The sequence below is a fragment of the Hemibagrus wyckioides genome, linkage group LG19, assembly GCF_019097595.1.
Source record: "Hemibagrus wyckioides isolate EC202008001 linkage group LG19, SWU_Hwy_1.0, whole genome shotgun sequence".
Taxonomy (NCBI): Eukaryota; Metazoa; Chordata; class Actinopteri; order Siluriformes; family Bagridae; genus Hemibagrus; species Hemibagrus wyckioides.
Window position 1 is genome coordinate 18,949,001 of NC_080728.1, and position 6,000 is coordinate 18,955,000.

A 6,000-nucleotide genomic window follows, 5' to 3' on the forward strand; every position below is an offset into this window, starting at 1 on the left:
CCTCTCTGAACTGCTGTTGTGTCTGTCAGCTTTTGACAGGAAGGAATTAGTGCTAAGTCTATAATGAACTCAGAAACTAAACTGACCAATTAGTTCCTCAAGAGCTCTTGGTTGCTGTTGCAGAAAGGACATCATCAACAGTTACATTATTTATTGTCCAGTGTCACCCAAATGAGGATGATGTTCCCTTCTGAGCCTGGTTCCTCTTAAGGTTTCTTCCTCATATCATTTTTTCTCACCACCGTCACCTCAGGCTTGCTCATTGGAGATAAATGTTCGATATAAATAGTAACTTAACTTTAAACTTTATACATTATAAATAATATACATTATAGTACAGTGAAATTCTTTACATATCCGAACTTTGTTAGTTAGGGTCAAAGCATAGGGTCAGCCATGATACGGCATGCCTGGAGCAGTGAGAGCCTTGCCTAAGGCCCCAACAGTAGCAGTGGCTTGAACCACGATCCTCCGATCCTTTACATTTACATTTCTGGCATTTAGTAAGTAGTTCCTTATCCAGAGCGACTTTTTCCTCATTGAAAATGTATCTATTTTTTTTATATGACTGAGGGTTAGGGGCCTTGCTCAGGGATACAGAGGTGGCAGCTTGGTGGACCTGGGACTTGAACTCACAACCTTTCAAACAAAGTCCAACACCTTAACCACTAATTTACCCTAACAATCAACAACCTTAACAGAGCCTTAACTGCATTAGCCTCCACTGCCACATGTATTAGCATGATTAGCACTACAAATAAGCTACAAGACAGTCCCTGAAGCTACATGAAAGCTAAGTAACAACATTATTATATACAACATGATTCATCAGATTAGCCAAGAGTGCTTTTGTTCTTTCGGCTATTTTAGACCAAACCTTCAATAATTAATTACTCCGTGTGGGAAAATCACTTTAGTGTTACTAAATTTTTCAATATATGTTTTTTTATCCATAGTCTTTTTTTCTCCCCGCAGAAGTATCTGGCTGCACTGAGTGCTTACCACCCTGTTTTTTTTTTTTGTTTTTTTTCCTGAACAGATTGAGAAGGGGGTGGAGTCAACATGTGTTGGGGGCGTGTCTATAAAAATAGGCTTGTGTATAAAATTTATTTTATTTTATTTTTTTTTTCTCAGCCACATACATAATACATGTATTCTAAAGCTGGAGATTTTTTATCAACATTTTTTTCTGGGTTATTTGCAATAATAACATTTTTTTTTAAATTGACTATTTAATTAGCTGTCGAATATAATTATAAAAAAAGAAAAAAAAAGATATCAGACCTACTCCACCAACCCAAACTCTCAGCAGCGTAATCACACACCTTCTGTTCCATTGTTTATCTTCGACCCCACAGCTTTGCACTTGATTTTTTTTTTTTAATTAGCTATGGTCTGAAGTGGCGTCCTTCTATTTTTTTTTCAAGGGTCTGACTGGTTAGCAGTGTAGTGTGTGGTGCTGTGTGTCAACCACAACCCAATCACACACACACACACACACACACCTCTTTTTTGTGTGATTGGACACAGTGGAGAGCATTTAGTGAAGGTCAAGGTGAAGGGGTGGGGCAAGGTCAGCAGAGGTCAGGGGAGTGTTTGGACGTTCTTGTGTGAATGCGGGGGCACGGTAACAAAAGGCCTGATTGGGTAGGATCTCTTCAGCCCCTTAATCAAGCGAGAGAGGAGGAAGCATGCAGCTGTCGCTCACATGAAGGAGAGGAGCCGCACGTCTTTGTGGTATTTTACGTGAATAGCCATTTACGGGTTTTTTCTCGTGGAACAATTTGAATTGTCTGAGCTTGGAGTAAATTCAGGCTAGAGGTTGCTTTAGGCAACTGGTTCAACTCTGTGTGTGTGTGTGTGTATCAGAGCACTCGTAAACCTGGCTCCTCATTAGACACTCAAAGGCCCTAATTGGACTTAATTGGCACAGAGTCTTTCAATAATAGTGAGTAAAAACTGCAACACAGAAATAACAAGCGTCTCCGAATAGAACGTCCTCATCTTCCCCTTCATTCCCCCTCTCCTGTCGTGACCTCTACCTGAGGTTATTAGTACTTAAAAAAAACATCCTGGGTGTCCAGGATTTCCCTTCTAATAAACTTCTTTCATTTGAATTTTGCTCTGTTTTCTCTTTTCTCTTTTCTAAATTACCCATGATGCCAGTCTAGCTGATTGACAGATTGCTGAAGTGGTGCTTCATTTCTACTTAGAAAAAGTGATGCAGCGGCACTTTAATCCTCACACAGATCAGATCCATGACTCTTAGACATAAATTGTCGTCTTATGGCTGTATTGCATTCTGGGATTTTGAGTCCAGCATTTCACCATCGACTGTTTGTTGAATTTTACATTTTATTTGTCACATAGCAGCTTTACAGAAATCTATGTAAATAAATAACAGTAATAATAATAACAATGTTGGGGCATTGGTAGCTCAGTGGTAGGTTTCTTGTCTACCATCCAGAAGGTCTGGGTTCAATTCCCAACCAATGCCAAGCCACTGGATGCAGTGCCGGGTTGTGTCAGGAAGGGCATCTGGTGTAAAACCTCTGCCAAGTTGTTGTTGTGTAGACCAGTTGGTCTGCTGTGGCGACCCCTCACACATGTTGGTAGCAGCCAAAAGATCATCATCATTGTTCTGAGAGGAATAATACCATTATAAATATTTCAAATAAGAGTTTGAGGGTGGAGTTTAACTTTAACAGCTGATTTGTGTGTGGGTTCTGATAGAATGTGAGTCACAATGAGAGTGTGTAGTGCTGAGCTTCCTGCCATGACTCAGAGAGAGAGACAGAGAGAGTTTGTGTGTGTGTGTCTGAGAGAGAGAGAGAGAGAGAGAGAGTGTGTGTGTGTGTGTGTGTGTGTGTGACAAAGAGAGAGAGAAAGTGTGTGTTTGTGTGTGCGATAGAGAGAGAGTACCTGAGCCTCCTGCCAGGACTCAGAGAGAGAGAGAGAGAGTAGATCTTTGATGAATGTCAGTGATGATTGGGAACACCTGGTGGACTGCCCCACCCTGACTCTCTCTCTCTCTCTCACACACACACACACACACACTGATGTGCATGCAGTCTGTAGGTAGAAAGTTGTTTGCTCTGCTGTTGACACATCAATTAAAAGCTGGAAAGCTGAATATGTGTGTTTTGGTATACAGTGCCTTTATGTGAGTTATGTTTGCTGAGTTTTTAGGGACAGCGTGTGTGTGTGTGTGTGTGTGTGTTTACCATCAGAACAGAATGACTGGGTAAACAAACAAGCCTGGCTATTGACAAGCGCAGGGTATAGAAGCTGCAGGCCGCATTGAAAGCCAGAGGAAAAGCGAGAGATTGTGTCAAAGAGTCCATTATACAACGTCTAAGCAGTGCAGGCGTCTCCTCAATGCCTTTATTAACGGCACAATGTCAAGGAGCGGCGCAGTTATAATGCCACATGATTTGGGCTTTGTGAAGTTATCGCTGTGCATCGCTGCAGATGATTTGCCTTTTTTTTCTGGAGTTATCAGAAAGGATCAGAGTCCAGCAGCAGCAGCGTGTGGTGTTGTAAGGGATTGTGGCCTCTCTTTATAAGTGTGTGTGTGTGTGTGTGTGTGTGTGTGTGTGGCACCCAGCCAGCAGGAGGTGTGTGATGCCCGCGTGTGTCTTTGTTTGTTTTCTCTCTCCTTTTCAGAGAAAGTGGAGTGGGCGGAGCTACGTGCTCAACATCCAACAACATGCTTCCCTCAGATGGGTTGCCAAATATTAAGTCCTCACACCATCACCCCAAATACACCCCCCCCCCACACACACACACACCACCCTGCACCCCCGAACCCTCAATTCAGTTCCTTAGCGACCAGAAAACAAAATATTTTTCAAAATATTCACACTTTACCTTAAGAATCTTTCAGGATGCTATAACAGCATATTTTGAACACGAGGATGCCAGATGGCCTCCGTGGGTGCCAATAATTCGAGACTTAACAGCCTCATCATGAAAATGTCTTGTTTTGTATAGAAATGGCATAAAAATACTGCGTGACACAGTTTAGCCTTTACTAGCCCTAGTATACTCTAGCTTCATCCATCACTCAGCTCTCAATTCTGTCGAATGAACCTGATTAACTCACCCGGATTAGTTAATGATATAGATTCACTTCAGCTAACAAAGCATATTTAAGCTATATTGTTAGCTAGCTTGCTAGATAACTAGCTAGCTTTTGAGTGTGTTAAGCAAGTTAGCGAAAAAGCGAGAAGCATTTTTTACTAAAAAAATAAATCAAATGTCATTAAAATCTGTTTAGATGAAGTATTCAGAGAGCCAGCGCCATTCCATCAAAGCTAGCCATGAGCTACAAGGTGGGAGAAGTTTCCATGAAAGTGTGTTTTGCTAGCAACAAGCTAGCCAGCTAACATGACTTATCATGAAGTTATGATGTATTTCATTTCTCCTCATATGATATTTTGCTTTACTGTGAGAACAACCATCTTGACACAACATCGTTTACTGAACGCTGAAGGGCTTTCAACTTTTTTTTTCACTAATCGGAGATGGAAAATTTCAGACCAACACGACTTGATCAACTTCTCAGCTAACCTACCAGACCAGTCACATGATCCCAATCTTCCTTAACGACACCATAATTACTCATAACGCAAACCTGAAACACTTCAGAATTTCACCTCAGACTTTCAGCTTAAACTTTTACCTCAGACTTTCACTTCAAACTTTCACATCAGACTTTCATTTCAAACTTTTACCTCAGATTTTCACTTCAGACTTTTACATCAGACGTTCAATTCAGACTTTTACCTCAGACTTTCAATTCAGACTTTTACCTCAGACTTTCTCTTCAGACTTTCACCTCAGACTTTCACCTCAGACTTTCCCTTCAGGCTTTCACCTCACACTTTCACTTTAGACTCTCACCTCAGACTTTCAATTCAGACTTTTGCCTCAGACTTTCAATTCAGACTTTCCCTTCAGACTTTCACCTCAGACTTTCACCTCAGATGTTCAATTCAGACTTTTACCTCAGATTTTCACATCAGATTTTCACCTCAGACTTTTACCTCAGACTTTCAATTCAGATTTTACCTCAGACTTTCACCTCAGACTTTTACCTCAGACTTTCAATTCATACTTTTTACCTCAGACATTCACCTCAGTCTTTGCCTCAGACTTTCATTTCTGACTTACACCTCAGACTTTCAATTCAGACATTTACCTCAGACTTTCAATTCAGTCTTTTACTTCATACTTTCACTTCAGACATTTACCTCAGACTTTCAATTCAGTCTTTTACTTCATACTTTCACTTCAGACTTTTACCTCAGATTTTCAATTCAGTCTTTTACTTCAGACTTTCACTTCAGACTTTTACCTCAGACTTTCAATTCAGATTTTACCTCAGACTTTTACCTCAGACTTTCAATTCAGACTTTTACCTCAGACTTTCAATTCAGACTTTCACTTCAGACTTTCACCTCAGACATTCACTTCAGACTTTTACCTCAGACTTTCAATTCAGAATTTACCTCAGACTTTCACCTCAGACTTTTACCTCAGACTTTCAATTCAGACTTTTACCTCAGACTTTCAATTCAGACTTTCCCTTCAGACTTTCACTTCAGACTTTCACTTCAGACATTCACTTCAGACTTTTACCTCAGATTTTCAATTCAGTCTTTTACTTCAGACTTTCACTTCAGACTTTCACCTCAGACTTTCACCTCAGACTTTTACCTCAAACTTTCAATTCAGATTTTACCTCAGACTTTCACCTCAGACTTTCACCTCAGACTTTTACCTCAGACTTTCAATTCAGACTTTTATCTCAGACTTTCAATTCAGACTTTTTACCTCAGACTTTCAATTCACACATTTACCTTAGACTTTCACTTCAGACTTTTAACCTCAGACTTTTAACCTCAGACTTTCACCTCAGACTTTCACACGCTCTTCCCTGAGTGATTCTAAACCTGTAATCAGTCAGGTTTGACCATTTTACACTTTGTACATCGC

At 40.4% G+C, this 6,000-nt stretch overlaps 1 protein-coding gene across 4 annotated transcripts in view; it reads left to right on the forward strand.

The window, feature by feature from the left end:
* LOC131370189 (uncharacterized) overlaps positions 1–6,000 on the forward strand; it is a 67,475-nt gene that overhangs the window by 42,496 nt on the left and 18,979 nt on the right. The gene's annotated exons all lie outside the window — the stretch shown is intronic.